The 15948-nt window shown below is 33.7% G+C and overlaps 17 non-coding genes across 17 annotated transcripts; all 17 read left to right on the forward strand.

The window, feature by feature from the left end:
- The first annotated feature begins 425 nt into the window (after positions 1-425).
- Positions 426-498, forward strand: TRNAK-UUU (transfer RNA lysine (anticodon UUU)). Its single transcript has one exon. It is a non-coding gene; the product is annotated as a tRNA-Lys (tRNA).
- A 579-nt stretch (positions 499-1077) lies between these two features.
- Positions 1078-1150, forward strand: TRNAK-UUU (transfer RNA lysine (anticodon UUU)). Its single transcript has one exon. It is a non-coding gene; the product is annotated as a tRNA-Lys (tRNA).
- A 579-nt stretch (positions 1151-1729) lies between these two features.
- On the forward strand, positions 1730-1802 carry TRNAK-UUU (transfer RNA lysine (anticodon UUU)). The gene has a single exon. It is a non-coding gene; the product is annotated as a tRNA-Lys (tRNA).
- A 1229-nt stretch (positions 1803-3031) lies between these two features.
- On the forward strand, positions 3032-3104 carry TRNAK-UUU (transfer RNA lysine (anticodon UUU)). Its single transcript has one exon. It is a non-coding gene; the product is annotated as a tRNA-Lys (tRNA).
- Positions 3105-3683: 579 nt separating this feature from the next.
- On the forward strand, positions 3684-3756 carry TRNAK-UUU (transfer RNA lysine (anticodon UUU)). Its single transcript has one exon. It is a non-coding gene; the product is annotated as a tRNA-Lys (tRNA).
- A 1228-nt stretch (positions 3757-4984) lies between these two features.
- On the forward strand, positions 4985-5057 carry TRNAK-UUU (transfer RNA lysine (anticodon UUU)). The gene has a single exon. It is a non-coding gene; the product is annotated as a tRNA-Lys (tRNA).
- A 579-nt stretch (positions 5058-5636) lies between these two features.
- On the forward strand, positions 5637-5709 carry TRNAK-UUU (transfer RNA lysine (anticodon UUU)). Its single transcript has one exon. It is a non-coding gene; the product is annotated as a tRNA-Lys (tRNA).
- A 579-nt stretch (positions 5710-6288) lies between these two features.
- TRNAK-UUU (transfer RNA lysine (anticodon UUU)) lies at positions 6289-6361 on the forward strand. Its single transcript has one exon. It is a non-coding gene; the product is annotated as a tRNA-Lys (tRNA).
- Positions 6362-7593: 1232 nt separating this feature from the next.
- TRNAK-UUU (transfer RNA lysine (anticodon UUU)) lies at positions 7594-7666 on the forward strand. The gene has a single exon. It is a non-coding gene; the product is annotated as a tRNA-Lys (tRNA).
- A 575-nt stretch (positions 7667-8241) lies between these two features.
- On the forward strand, positions 8242-8314 carry TRNAK-UUU (transfer RNA lysine (anticodon UUU)). Its single transcript has one exon. It is a non-coding gene; the product is annotated as a tRNA-Lys (tRNA).
- A 1231-nt stretch (positions 8315-9545) lies between these two features.
- On the forward strand, positions 9546-9618 carry TRNAK-UUU (transfer RNA lysine (anticodon UUU)). The gene has a single exon. It is a non-coding gene; the product is annotated as a tRNA-Lys (tRNA).
- Positions 9619-10197: 579 nt separating this feature from the next.
- On the forward strand, positions 10198-10270 carry TRNAK-UUU (transfer RNA lysine (anticodon UUU)). The gene has a single exon. It is a non-coding gene; the product is annotated as a tRNA-Lys (tRNA).
- Positions 10271-10849: 579 nt separating this feature from the next.
- TRNAK-UUU (transfer RNA lysine (anticodon UUU)) lies at positions 10850-10922 on the forward strand. The gene has a single exon. It is a non-coding gene; the product is annotated as a tRNA-Lys (tRNA).
- Positions 10923-13456: 2534 nt separating this feature from the next.
- Positions 13457-13529, forward strand: TRNAK-UUU (transfer RNA lysine (anticodon UUU)). Its single transcript has one exon. It is a non-coding gene; the product is annotated as a tRNA-Lys (tRNA).
- Positions 13530-14108: 579 nt separating this feature from the next.
- On the forward strand, positions 14109-14181 carry TRNAK-UUU (transfer RNA lysine (anticodon UUU)). The gene has a single exon. It is a non-coding gene; the product is annotated as a tRNA-Lys (tRNA).
- A 579-nt stretch (positions 14182-14760) lies between these two features.
- On the forward strand, positions 14761-14833 carry TRNAK-UUU (transfer RNA lysine (anticodon UUU)). The gene has a single exon. It is a non-coding gene; the product is annotated as a tRNA-Lys (tRNA).
- A 579-nt stretch (positions 14834-15412) lies between these two features.
- Positions 15413-15485, forward strand: TRNAK-UUU (transfer RNA lysine (anticodon UUU)). Its single transcript has one exon. It is a non-coding gene; the product is annotated as a tRNA-Lys (tRNA).
- The last annotated feature ends 463 nt before the right edge of the window (positions 15486-15948 follow it).

The raw sequence follows: 15948 nt of genomic DNA on the forward strand, positions 1-15948 counted from the left end.
AATATTAAGAATGGACTTTATCACTCTTCAATAGGCACACATTATTGGCATCTAGTAATATAATCATCACAAAGTAGTATCGCTACATGTCAGTTCTAAAGACTTTATTTCATCAGGAACTCAAATCCATCCTTCTTTGATAGGCACACAATGATTAAATTAGACTAATAATAAATCAAACCTCTTTGACAAAAATAATTGAATGTGATTATTGAAGTAAGGTGATACTTAACGCATCTAAGGATTTACATCTTAAACACAGAGGAAACTAAAATATATTTCATCAAGAGACCCTACAAGCCAAGTCTTTCAGTTCATGATAGCTGTAACACATATATTTTTCCACATTTTTTGTAATTGCACAGCAAATTGTCATGTTTTATATATTTCGAGCAGTTTCCAATATGGCAACTTCAATTCTCAGAGCCTGGATAGCTCAGTCGGTAGAGCATCAGACTTTTAATCTGAGGGTCCAGGGTTCAAGTCCCTGTTCAAGCGAGTGTCTTTTAAACAATGGTGTTTTTGTTTGTGAAATGGACAATTTTGCAGAGTTTAAAATCATCCATTCCTGCAGGCAGTCATCTTTTAATTGTTGATGCTGATTATGTTCATTATTCAATGGGAAGGTGTATAGATTGGAGAGATTCTTTAGAATATTAAGAACGGACTTTATTACTCTTCAATAGGCACACATTATTGGCATCTAGTAATATAGTCATCACAAAGTAGTATCACTACATGTCAGTTCTAAAGACTTTGTTTCATCAGGAACTCAAATCCATCCTTCTTTGATAGGCACACAGTGATTAAATTAGACAAGTAATAAATCAAACCTCTTTGACAAAAATAATTGAATGTGATTATTGAAGTGAGGTGATACTTAAAGCATCTAAGGATTTACAACTTAAACACAGAGGAAACTAAAATATATTTCATCAAGAGACCCTACAAGCCAAGTCTTTCAGTTCATGATTGCAGTAACACATATATTTTTCCACATTTTTTGTAATTGCACAGCAAATTGTCATGTTTTATATATTTCGAGCAGTTTCCAATATGGCAACTTCAGCACTCAGAGCCTGGATAGCTCAGTCGGTAGAGTATCAGAATTTTAATCTGAGGGTCCAGGGTTCAAGTCCCTGTTCAGGTGAGTGTCTTTTAAACAATGGTGTTTTTGTTTGTGAAATGGACAATTTTGCAGAGTTTAAAATTATCCATTCATGCAGGCAGCCATCTTTTAATTGTTGATGCTGATTATGTTCATTATTCAATGGGAAGGTGAATAGATTGGAAAGATTCTGTAGAATATTAAGAATGGACTTTATCACTCTTCAATAGGCACACATTATTGGCATCTAGTAATATAATCATCACAAAGTAGTATCGCTACATGTCAGTTCTAAAGACTTTATTTCATCAGGAACTCAAATCAATCCTTCTTTGATAGGCACACAGTGATTAAATTAGACAAGTAATAAATCAAACCTCTTTGACAAAAATAATTCAATGTGATTATTGAAGTAAGGTGATACTTAACGAATCTAAGGATTTACATCTTAAACACAGAGGAAACTAAAATATATTTCATCAAGATACCTTACAAGCCAAGTCTTTTAGTTCATGATAGCAGTAATACATATATTTTTCCACATTTTTTGTAATTGCACAGCAAATTGTCATGTTTTATATATTTCGAGCAGTTTCCAATATGACAACTTCAGTGCTCAGAGCCTGGATAGCTCAGTCGGTAGAGCATCAGACTTTTAATCTGAGGGTCCAGGGTTCAAGTCCCTGTTCAGGCGAGTGTATTTTAAACAATGGTGTTTTTGTTTGTGAAATGGACAATTTTGCAGCGTTTAAAATCATCCATTCCTGCAGGCAGCCATCTTTTAATTGTTGATGCTGATTATGTTCATTATTCAATGGGAAGGTGTATAGATTGGAGATATTCTTTAGAATATTAAGAATGGACTTTATCACTCTTCAATAGGCACACATTATTGGCATCTAGTAATATAGTCATCACAAAGTAGTATCACTACATGTCAGTTCTAAAGACTTTGTTTCATCAGGAACTCAAATCCATCCTTCTTTGATAGGCACACAGTGATTAAATTAGACAAGTAATAAATCAAACCTCTTTGACAAAAATAATTGAATGTGATTATTGAAGTGAGTTGATACTTAAAGCATCTAAAGATTTACAACTTAAACACAGAGGAAACTAAAATATATTTCATCAAGAGACCCTACAAGCCAAGTCTTTCAGTTCATGATTGCAGTAACATATATTTTTCCAAATTTTTTGTAATTGCACAGCAAATTGTCATGTTTTATATATTTTGAGCAGTTTCCAATATGGCAACTTCAGTGCTCAGAGCCTGGATAGCTCAGTCGGTAGAGCATCAGACTTTAAATCTAAGGGTCCAGGGTTCAAGTCCCTGTTCAGGCGAGTGTCTATTAAACAATGTTGTTTTTGTTTGTGAAATGGACAATTTTGCAAAGTTTAAAATTATCCATTCCTGCAGGCAGCCATCTTTTAATTGTTGATGCTGATTATGTTCATTATTCAATGGGAAGGTGAATAGATTGGAAAGATTCTGTAGAATATTAAGAATGGACTTTATCACTCTTCAATAGGCACACATTATTGGCATCTAGTAATATAATCATCACAAAGTAGTATCGCTACATGTCAGTTCTAAAGACTTTATTTCATCAGGAACTCAAATCCATCCTTCTTTTATAGGCACACAGTGATTAAATTAGACAAATAATAAATCAAACCTCTTTGACAAAAATAATTGAATGTGATTATTGAAGTAAGGTGATACTTAACGAATCTAAGGATTTACATCTTAAACACAGAGGAAACTAAAATATATTTCATCAAGAGACCCTACAAGCCAAGTCTTTCAGTTCATGATAGCTGTAACACATATATTTTTCCACATTTTTTGTAATTGCACAGCAAATTGTCATGTTTTATATATTTCGAGCAGTTTCCAATATGGCAACTTCAGTGCTCAGAGCCTGGATAGCTCTGTCGGTAGAGCATCAGACTTTTAATCTGAGGGTCCAGGGTTCAAGTCCCTGTTCAGGCGAGTGTCTATTAAACAATGTTGTTTTTGTTTGTGAAATGGACAATTTTGCAAAGTTTAAAATTATCCATTCCTGCAGGCAGCCATCTTTTAATTGTTGATGCTGATTATGTTCATTATTCAATGGAAAGGTGAATAGATTGGAAAGATTCTGTAGAATATTAAGAATGGACTTTATCACTCTTCAATAGGCACACATTATTGGCATCTAGTAATATAATCATCACAAAGTAGTATCGCTACATGTCAGTTCTAAAGACTTTATTTCATCAGGAACTCAAATCCATCCTTCTTTGATAGGCACACAATGATTAAATTAGACAAATAATAAATCAAACCTCTTTGACAAAAATAATTGAATGTGATTATTGAAGTAAGGTGATACTTAACGCATCTAAGGATTTACATCTTAAACACAGAGGAAACTAAAATATATTTCATCAAGAGACCCTACAAGCCAAGTCTTTCAGTTCATGATAGCTGTAACACATATATTTTTCCACATTTTTTGTAATTGCACAGCAAATTGTCATGTTTTATATATTTCGAGCAGTTTCCAATATGGCAACTTCAGTGCTCAGAGCCTGGATAGCTCTGTCGGTAGAGCATCAGACTTTTAATCTGAGGGTCCAGGGTTCAAGTCCCTGTTCAGGTGAGTGTCTTTTAAACAATAGTGTTTTTGTTTGTGAAATGGACAATTTTGCAAAGTTTAAAATTATCCATTCCTGCAGGCAGCCATCTTTTAATTGTTGATGCTGATTATGTTCATTATTCGATGGGAAGGTGAATAGATTGGAAAGATTCTGTAGAATATTAAGAATGGACTTTATCACTCTTCAATAGGCACACATTATTGGCATCTAGTAATATAATCATCACAAAGTAGTATCGCTACATGTCAGTTCTAAAGACTTTATTTCATCAGGAACTCAAATCCATCCTTCTTTGATAGGCACACACTAATTAAATTAGACAAGTAATAAATCAAACCTCTTTGACAAAAATAATTGAATGTGATTATTGAAGTAAGGTGATACTTAACGAATCTAAGGATTTACATCTTAAACACAGAGGAAACTAAAATATATTTCATCAAGAGACCCTACAAGCCAAGTCTTTCAGTTTATGATAGCTGTAACACATATATTTTTCCACATTTTTTGTAATTGCACAGCAAATTGTCATGTTTTATATATTTCAAGCAGTTTCCAATATGGCATCTTCAGTGTTCAGAGCCAGGATAGCTCAGTCGGTAAAGCATCAGACTTTTAATCTGAGGGTCCAGGGTTCAAGTCCCTGTTCAAACGAGTGTCTTTTAAACAATGGTGTTTTTGTTTGTGAAATGGACAATTTTGCAGAGTTTAAAATCATCCATTCCTGCAGGCAGCCATCTTTTAATTGTTGATGCTGATTATGTTCATTATTCAATGGGAAGGTGTATAGATTGGAGAGATTCTTTAAAATATTAAGAATGGACTTTATTACTCTACAATAGGCACACATTTATTGGCATCTAGTAATATAGTCATCACAAAGTAGTATCACTACATGTCAGTTCTAAAGACTTTGTTTCATCAGGAACTCAAATCCATCCTTCTTTGATAGGCACACAGTGATTAAATTAGACAAGTAATAAATCAAACCTCTTTGACAAAAATAATTAAATGTGATTATTGAAGTGAGGTGATACTTAAAGCATCTAAAGATTTACAACTTAAACACAGAGGAAACTAAAATATATTTCATCAAGAGACCCTACAAGCCAAGTCTTTCAGTTCATGATTGCAGTAACACATATTTTTCCACATTTTTTGTAATTGCACAGCAATGTCATGTTTTATATATTTTGAGCAGTTTCCAATATGGCAATTTCAGTGCTCAGAGCCTGGATAGCTCAGTCGGTAGAGCATCAGACTTTTAATCTGAGGGTCCAGGGTTCAAGTCCCTGTTCAGGCGAGTGTCTATTAAACAATGTTGTTTTTGTTTGTGAAATGGACAATTTTGCAAAGTTTAAAATTATCCATTCCTGCAGGCAGCCATCTTTTAATTGTTGATGCTGATTATGTTCATTATTCAATGGAAAGGTGAATAGATTGGAAAGATTCTGTAAAATATTAAGAATGGACTTTATCACTCTTCAATAGGCACACATTATTGGCATCTAGTAATATAATCATCACAAAGTAGTATCGCTACATGTCAGTTCTAAAGACTTTATTTCATCAGGAACTCAAATCCATCCTTCTTTGATAGGCACACAATGATTAAATTAGACAAATAATAAATCAAACCTCTTTGACAAAAATAATTGAATGTGATTATTGAAGTAAGGTGATACTTAACGCATCTAAGGATTTACATCTTAAACACAGAGGAAACTAAAATATATTTCATCAAGAGACCCTACAAGCCAAGTCTTTCAGTTCATGATAGCTGTAACACATATATTTTTCCACATTTTTTGTAATTGCACAGCAAATTGTCATGTTTTATATATTTCGAGCAGTTTCCAATATGGCAACTTCAGTGCTCAGAGCCTGGATAGCTCTGTCGGTAGAGCATCAGACTTTTAATCTGAGGGTCCAGGGTTCAAGTCCCTGTTCAGGTGAGTGTCTTTTAAACAATAGTGTTTTTGTTTGTGAAATGGACAATTTTGCAAAGTTTAAAATTATCCATTCCTGCAGGCAGCCATCTTTTAATTGTTGATGCTGATTATGTTCATTATTCGATGGGAAGGTGAATAGATTGGAAAGATTCTGTAGAATATTAAGAATGGACTTTATCACTGTTCAATAGGCACACATTATTGGCTTCTAGTAATATAATCATCACAAAGTAGTATCGCTACATGTCAGTTCTAAAGACTTTATTTCATAAGGAACTCAAATCCATCCTTCTTTGATAGGCACACAGTGATTAAATTAGACAAGTAATAAATCAAACCTCTTTGACAAAAATAATTGAATGTGATTTTTGAAGTAAGGTGATACTTAACGAATCTAAGGATTTACATCTTAAACACAGAGGAAACTAAAATATATTTCATCAAGATACCCTACAAGCCAAGTCTTTCAGTTCATGATTGCAGTAACACATATATTTTTCCACATTTTTTGTAATTGCACAGCAAATTGTCATGTTTTATATATTTCGAGCAGTTTCCAATATGGCAACTTCAGTGCTCAGAGCCTGGAAAGCTCAGTCGGTAGAGCTTCAGACTTTTAATCTGAGGGTCCAGGGTTCAAGTTCCTGTTCAGGCAAGTGTTTTTTAAACAATGGTGTTTTTGTTTGTGAAATGGACAATTTTGCAGAGTATAAAATTATCCATTCCTGCAGGCAGCCATCTTTTAATTGTTGATGCTGATTATGTTCATTATTCAATGGGAAGGTGTATAGATTGGAAAGATTCTGTAGAATATTAAGAATGGACTTTATCACTCTTCAATAGGCACACATTATTGGCATCTAGTAATATAATCATCACAAAGTAGTATCGCTACATGTCAGTTCTAAAGACTTTATTTCATCAGGAACTCAAATCCATCCTTCTTTGATAGGCACACAGTGATTAAATTAGACAAATAATAAATCAAACCTCTTTGACAAAAATAATTGAATGTGATTATTGAAGTAAGGTGATACTTAACGAATCTAAGAATTTACATCTTAAACACAGAGGAAACTAAAATATATTTCATCAAGATACCCTACAAGCCAAGTCTTTCAGTTCATGATTGCAGTAACACATATATTTTTCCACATTTTTTTGTAATTGCACATAATATTGTCATGTTTTATATATTTCGAGCAGTTTCCAATATGGCAACTTCAGTGTTCAGGGAATGGATAGCTCAGTCGGTAGAGCATCAGACTTTTAATCTGAGGGTCCAGGGTTCAAGTACCTGTTCAGGCGAGTGTCTTTTAAACAATGGTGTTTTTGTTTGTGAAATGGACAATTTTGCAGAGTTTAAAATTATCCATTCCTGCAGGCAGCCATCTTTTAATTGTTGATGCTGATTATGTTCATTATTCAATAGGAAGGTGAAAAGATTGGAAAGATTCTGTAGAATATTAAGAATGGACTTTATCACTCTTCAATAGGCACACATTATTGGCATCTAGTAATATAATCATCACAAAGTAGTATCGCTACATGTCAGTTCTAAAGACTTTATTTCATCAGGAACTCAAATCCATCCTTCTTTGATAGGCACACAGTGATTAAATTAGACAAGTAATAAATCAAACCTCTTTGACAAAAATAATTGAATGTGATTATTGAAGTAAGGTGATACTTAACGAATCTAAGGATTTACATCTTAAACACAGAGGAAACTAAAATATATTTCATCAAGAGACCCTACAAGCCAAGTCTTTCAGTTTATGATAGCTGTAACACATATATTTTTCCACATTTTTTGTAATTGCACAGCAAATTGTCATGTTTTATATATTTCAAGCAGTTTCCAATATGGCATCTTCAGTGTTCAGAGCCAGGATAGCTCAGTCGGTAGAGCATCAGACTTTTAATCTGAGGGTCCAGGGTTCAAGTCCCTGTTCAAGCGAGTGTCTTTTAAACAATGGTGTTTTTGTTTGTGAAATGGACAATTTTGCAGAGTTTAAAATCATCCATTCCTGCAGGCAGCCATCTTTTAATTGTTGATGCTGATTATGTTCATTATTCAATGGGAAGGTGTATAGATTGGAGAGATTCTTTAAAATATTAAGAATGGACTTTATTACTCTACAATAGGCACACATTATTGGCATCTAGTAATATAGTCATCACAAAGTAGTATCACTACATGTCAGTTCTAAAGACTTTGTTTCATCAGGAACTCAAATCCATCCTTCTTTGATAGGCACACAGTGATTAAATTAGACAAGTAATAAATCAAACCTCTTTGAGAAAAATAATTAAATGTGATTATTGAAGTGAGGTGATACTTAAAGCATCTAAAGATTTACAACTTAAACACAGAGGAAACTAAAATATATTTCATCAAGAGACCCTACAAGCCAAGTCTTTCAGTTCATGATTGCAGTAACACATATTTTTCCACATTTTTTGTAATTGCACAGCAATGTCATGTTTTATATATTTTGAGCAGTTTCCAATATGGCAATTTCAGTGCTCAGAGCCTGGATAGCTCAGTCGGTAGAGCATCAGACTTTTAATCTGAGGGTCCACGGTTCAAGTCCCTGTTCAGGCGAGTGTCTATTAAACAATGTTGTTTATGTTTGTGAAATGGACAATTTTGCAAAGTTTAAAATTATCCATTCCTGCAGGCAGCCATCTTTTAATTGTTGATGCTGATTATGTTCATTATTCAATGGAAAGGTGAATAGATTGGAAAGATTCTGTAGAATATTAAGAATGGACTTTATCACTCTTCAATAGGCACACATTATTGGCATCTAGTAATATAATCATCACAAAGTAGTATCGCTACATGTCAGTTCTAAAGACTTTATTTCATCAGGAACTCAAATCCATCCTTCTTTGATAGGCACACAATGATTAAATTAGACTAATAATAAATCAAACCTCTTTGACAAAAATAATTGAATGTGATTATTGAAGTAAGGTGATACTTAACGCATCTAAGGATTTACATCTTAAACACAGAGGAAACTAAAATATATTTCATCAAGAGACCCTACAAGCCAAGTCTTTCAGTTCATGATAGCTGTAACACATATATTTTTCCACATTTTTTGTAATTGCACAGCAAATTGTCATGTTTTATATATTTCGAGCAGTTTCCAATATGGCAACTTCAGTTCTCAGATCCTGGATAGCTCAGTCGGTAGAGCATCAGACTTTTAATCTGAGGGTCCAGGGTTCAAGTCCCTGTTCAAGCGAGTGTCTTTTAAACAATGGTGTTTTTGTTTGTGAAATGGACAATTTTGCAGAGTTTAAAATCATCCATTCCTGCAGGCAGTCATCTTTTAATTGTTGATGCTGATTATGTTCATTATTCAATGGGAAGGTGTATAGATTGGAGAGATTCTTTAGAATATTAAGAACGGACTTTATTACTCTTCAATAGGCACACATTATTGGCATCTAGTAATATAGTCATCACAAAGTAGTATCACTACATGTCAGTTCTAAAGACTTTGTTTCATCAGGAACTCAAATCCATCCTTCTTTGATAGGCACACAGTGATTAAATTAGACAAGTAATAAATCAAACCTCTTTGACAAAAATAATTGAATGTGATTATTGAAGTGAGGTGATACTTAAAGCATCTAAGGATTTACAACTTAAACACAGAGGAAACTAAAATATATTTCATCAAGAGACCCTACAAGCCAAGTCTTTCAGTTCATGATTGCAGTAACACATATATTTTTCCACATTTTTTGTAATTGCACAGCAAATTGTCATGTTTTATATATTTCGAGCAGTTTCCAATATGGCAACTTCAGCACTCAGAGCCTGGATAGCTCAGTCGGTAGAGTATCAGAATTTTAATCTGAGGGTCCAGGGTTCAAGTCCCTGTTCAGGTGAGTGTCTTTTAAACAATGGTGTTTTTGTTTGTGAAATGGACAATTTTGCAGAGTTTAAAATTATCCATTCATGCAGGCAGCCATCTTTTAATTGTTGATGCTGATTATGTTCATTATTCAATGGGAAGGTGAATAGATTGGAAAGATTCTGTAGAATATTAAGAATGGACTTTATCACTCTTCAATAGGCACACATTATTGGCATCTAGTAATATAATCATCACAAAGTAGTATCGCTACATGTCAGTTCTAAAGACTTTATTTCATCAGGAACTCAAATCAATCCTTCTTTGATAGGCACACAGTGATTAAATTAGACAAGTAATAAATCAAACCTCTTTGACAAAAATAATTCAATGTGATTATTGAAGTAAGGTGATACTTAACGAATCTAAGGATTTACATCTTAAACACAGAGGAAACTAAAATATATTTCATCAAGATACCTTACAAGCCAAGTCTTTTAGTTCATGATAGCAGTAATACATATATTTTTCCACATTTTTTGTAATTGCACAGCAAATTGTCATGTTTTATATATTTCGAGCAGTTTCCAATATGACAACTTCAGTGCTCAGAGCCTGGATAGCTCAGTCGGTAGAGCATCAGACTTTTAATCTGAGGGTCCAGGGTTCAAGTCCCTGTTCAGGCGAGTGTATTTTAAACAATGGTGTTTTTGTTTGTGAAATGGACAATTTTGCAGCGTTTAAAATCATCCATTCCTGCAGGCAGCCATCTTTTAATTGTTGATGCTGATTATGTTCATTATTCAATGGGAAGGTGTATAGATTGGAGATATTCTTTAGAATATTAAGAATGGACTTTATCACTCTTCAATAGGCACACATTATTGGCATCTAGTAATATAGTCATCACAAAGTAGTATCACTACATGTCAGTTCTAAAGACTTTGTTTCATCAGGAACTCAAATCCATCCTTCTTTGATAGGCACACAGTGATTAAATTAGACAAGTAATAAATCAAACCTCTTTGACAAAAATAATTGAATGTGATTATTGAAGTGAGGTGATACTTAAAGCATCTAAGGATTTACAACTTAAACACAGAGGAAACTAAAATATATTTCATCAAGAGACCCTACAAGCCAAGTCTTTCAGGTCATGATTGCAGTAACACATATATTTTTCCACATTTTTTGTAATTGCACAGCAAATTGTCATGTTTTATATATTTCGAGCAGTTTCCAATATGGCAACTTCAGCACTCAGAGCCTGGATAGCTCAGTCGGTAGAACATCAGACTTTTAATCTGAGGGTCCAGGGTTCAAGTCCCTGTTCAGGTGAGTGTCTTTTAAACAATAGTGTTTTTGTTTGTGAAATGGACAATTTTGCAGAGTTTAAAATTATCCATTCCTGCAGGCAGCCATCTTTTAATTGTTGATGCTGATTATGTTCATTATTCGATGGGAAGGTGAATAGATTGGAAAGATTCTGTAGAATATTAAGAATGGACTTTATCACTCTTCAATAGGCACACATTATTGGCTTCTAGTAATATAATCATCACAAAGTAGTATCGCTACATGTCAGTTCTAAAGACTTTATTTCATCAGGAACTCAAATCCATCCTTCTTTGATAGGCACACAGTGATTAAATTAGACAAGTAATAAATCAAACCTCTTTGACAAAAATAATTGAATGTGATTATTGAAGTAAGGTGATACTTAACGAATCTAAGGATTTACATCTTAAACACAGAGGAAACTAAAATATATTTCATCAAGATACCCTACAAGCCAAGTCTTTCAGTTCATGATTGCAGTAACACATATATTTTTCCACATTTTTTGTAATTGCACAGCAAATTGTCATGTTTTATATATTTCGAGCAGTTTCCAATATGGCAACTTTAGCGTTCAGAGAATGGATAGCTCAGTCGGTAGAGCATCACACTTTTAATCTGAGGGTCCAGGGTTCAAGTCCCTGTTCAGGCAAGTGTCTTTTAAACAATGGTGTTTTTGTTTGTGAAATGGACAATTTTGCAGAGTTTAAAATTATCCATTCCTGCAGGCAGCCATCTTTTAATTGTTGATGCTGATTATGTTCATTATTCAATGGGAAGGTGTATAGATTGGAGATATTCTTTAGAATATTAAGAATGGACTTTATCACTCTTCAATAGGCACACATTATTGGCATCTAGTAATATAGTCATCACAAAGTAGTATCACTACATGTTAGTTCTAAAGACTTTGTTTCATCAGGAACTCAAATCCATCCTTCTTTGATAGGCACACAGTGATTAAATTAGACAAGTAATAAATCAAACTTCTTTGACAAAAATAATTGAATGTGATTATTGAAGTGAGGTGATACTTAAAGCATCTAAGGATTTACAACTTAAACACAGAGGAAACTAAAATATATTTCATCAAGAGACCCTACAAGCCAAGTCTTTCAGTTCATGATTGCAGTAACACATATATTTTTCCACATTTTTTGTAATTGCACATCAAATTGTCATGTTTTATATATTTCGAGCAGTTTCCAATATGGCAACTTCAGTGTTCAGAGAATGGATAGCTCAGTCGGTAGAGCATCACACTTTTAATCTGTGGGTCCAGGGTTCAAGTCCCTGTTCAGGCGAGTGTCTTTTAAACAATGGTGTTTTTGTTTGTGAAATGGACAATTTTGCAGAGTTTAAAATTATCCATTCCTGCAGGCAGCAATCTTTTTATTGTTGATGCTGATTATGTTCATTATTCAATGGGAAGGTTAATAGATTGGAAAGATTCTGTAGAATATTAAGAATGGACTTTATCACTCTTCAATAGGCACACATTATTGGCATCTAGTAATATAATCATCACAAAGTAGTATCGCTACATGTTAGTTCTAAAGACTTTATTTCATCAGGAACTCAAATCCATCCTTCTTTGATAGGCACACAGTGATTAAATTAGACAAGTAATAAATCAAACCTCTTTGACAAAATAATTGAATGTGATTATTGAAGTAAGGTGATACTTAACGAATCTAAGGATTTACATCTTAAACACAGAGGAAACTAAAATATATTTCATCAAGAGACCCTACAAGCCAAGTCTTTTAGTTCATGATAGCAGTAACACATATATTTTTCCACATTTTTTGTAATTGAACAGCAAATTGTCATGTTTTATATATTTCGAGCAGTTTCCAATATGGCAATTTCAGCGCTCAGAGCCTGGATTGCTCAGTCGGTAGAGCATCAGAGTTTTAATCTGAGGGTCCAGGGTTCAAGTCCCTGTGCAGGCGAGTGTCTTTTAAACAATGGTGTTTTTGTTTGTGAAATGGACAATTTTGCAGAGTTTAAAATTATCCATTCCTGCAGGCAGCCATATTTTAATTGTTGATGCTGATTATGTTCATTATTCAATGGGAAGGTTAATAGATTGGAAAGATTCTGTAGAATATTAGGAATGGACTTTATCACTCTTCAATAGGCACACATTATTGGCATCTAGTAATATAATCATCACAAAGTAGTATCGCTACATGTTAGTTCTAAAGACTTTATTTCATCAGGAACTCAAATCCATCCTTCTTTGATAGGCACACAGTGATTAAATTAGACAAGTAATAAATCAAACCTCTTTGACAAAAATAATTGAATGTGATTATTGAAGTAAGGTGATACTTAACGAATCTAAGGATTTACAACTTAAACACAGAGGAAACTAAAATATATTTCATCAAGAGACCCTACAAGCCAAGTCTTTCAGTTCATGATTGCAGTAACACATATATTTTTCCACATTTTTTGTAATTGCACAGCAAATTGTCATGTTTTATATATTTCGAGTAGTTTCCAATATGGCAACTTCAGTGCTCAGAGCCTGGATAGCTCAGTCGGTAGAGCTTCAGACTTTTAATCTGAAGGTCCAGGGTTCAAGTTCCTGTTCAGGCGAGTGTCTTTTAAACAATGGTGTTTTTGTTTGTGAAATGGACAATTTTGCAGAGTATAAAATTATCCATTCCTGCAGGCAGCCATCTTTTAATTGTTGATGCTGATTATGTTCATTATTCAATGGGAAGGTGTATAGATTGGAAAGATTCTGTAGAATATTAAGAATGGACTTTATCACTCTTCAATAGGCACACATTGTTGGCATCTAGTAATATAGTCATCACAAAGTAGTATCACTACATGTCAGTTCTAAAGACTTTATTTCATCAGGAACTCAAATCCATCCTTCTTTGATAGGCACACAGTGATTAAATTAGACAAGTAATAAATCAAACCTCTTTGACAAAAATAATTGAATGTGATTATTGAAGTGAGGTGATACTTAAAGCATCTAAGGATTTACAACTTAAACACAGAGGAAACTAAAATATATTTCATCAAGAGACCCTACAAGCCAAGTCTTTCAGGTCATGATTGCAGTAACACATATATTTTTCCACATTTTTTGTAATTGCACAGCAAATTGTCATGTTTTATATATTTCGAGCAGTTTCCAATATGGCAACTTCAACACTCAGAGCCTGGATAGCTCAGTCGGTAGAACATCAGACTTTTAATCTGAGGGTCCAGGGTTCAAGTCCCTGTTCAGGTGAGTGTCTTTTAAACAATAGTGTTTTTGTTTGTGAAATGGACAATTTTGCAGAGTTGAAAATTATCCATTCCTGCAGGCAGCCATCTTTTATTTGTTGATGCTGATTATGTTCATTATTCGATGGGAAGGTGAATAGATTGGAAAGATTCTGTAGAATATTAAGAATGGACTTTATCACTCTTCAATAGGCACACATTATTGGCATCTAGTAATATAATCATCACAAAGTAGTATCGCTACATGTTAGTTCTAAAGACTTTATTTCATCAGGAACTCAAATCCATCCTTCTTTGATAGGCACACAGTGATTAAATTAGACAAGTAATAAATCAAACCTCTTTGACAAAAATAATTGAATGTGATTATTGAAGTAAGGTGATACTTAACGAATCTAAGGATTTACATCTTAAACACAGAGGAAACTAAAATATATTTCATCAAGATACCCTACAAGCCAAGTCTTTCAGTTCATGATTGCAGTAACACATATATTTTTCCACATTTTTTGTAATTGCACAGCAAATTGTCATGTTTTATATATTTCGAGTAGTTTCCAATATGGCAACTTCAGTGCTCAGAGCCTGGATAGCTCAGTCGGGAGAGCTTCAGACTTTTAATCTGAAGGTCCAGGGTTCAAGTTCCTGTTCAGGCGAGTGTCTTTTAAACAATGGTGTTTTTGTTTGTGAAATGGACAATTTTGCAGAGTATAAAATTATCCATTCCTGCAGGCAGCCATCTTTTAATTGTTGATGCTGATTATGTTCATTATTCAATGGGAAGGTGTATAGATTGGAAAGATTCTGTAGAATATTAAGAATGGACTTTATCACTCTTCAATAGGCACACATTATTGGCATCTAGTAATATAGTCATCACAAAGTAGTATCACTACATGTCAGTTCTAAAGACTTTATTTCATCAGGAACTCAAATCCATCCTTCTTTGATAGGCACACAGTGATTAAATTAGACAAGTAATAAATCAAACCTCTTTGACAAAAATAATTGAATGTGATTATTGAAGTGAGGTGATACTTAAAGCATCTAAGGATTTACAACTTAAACACAGAGGAAACTAAAATATATTTCATCAAGAGACCCTACAAGCCAAGTCTTTCAGGTCATGATTGCAGTAACACATATATTTTTCCACATTTTTTGTAATTGCACAGCAAATTGTCATGTTTTATATATTTCGAGCAGTTTCCAATATGGCAACTTCAACACTCAGAGCCTGGATAGCTCAGTCGGTAGAACATCAGACTTTTAATCTGAGGGTCCAGGGTTCAAGTCCCTGTTCAGGTGAGTGTCTTTTAAACAATAGTGTTTTTGTTTGTGAAATGGACAATTTTGCAGAGTTTAAAATTATCCATTCCTGCAGGCAGCCATCTTTTATTTGTTGATGCTGATTATGTTCATTATTCGATGGGAAGGTGAATAGATTGGAAAGATTCTGTAGAATATTAAGAATGGACTTTATCACTCTTCAATAGGCACACATTATTGGCTTCTAGTAATATAATCATCACAAAGTAGTATCGCTACATGTCAGTTCTAAAGACTTTATTTCATCAGGAACTCAAATCCATCCTTCTTTGATAGGCACACAGTGATTAAATTAGACAAGTAATAAATCAAACCTCTTTGACAAAAATAATTGAATGTGATTATTGAAGTAAGGTGATACTTAACGAATCTAAGGATTTACATATTAAACACAGAGGAAACTAAGATATATTTCATCAAGATACCCTACAAGCCAAGTCTT

Source organism: Pseudophryne corroboree, unplaced genomic scaffold (genome assembly GCF_028390025.1).
Source record: "Pseudophryne corroboree isolate aPseCor3 unplaced genomic scaffold, aPseCor3.hap2 scaffold_1586, whole genome shotgun sequence".
NCBI lineage: Eukaryota > Metazoa > Chordata > Amphibia > Anura > Myobatrachidae > Pseudophryne > Pseudophryne corroboree.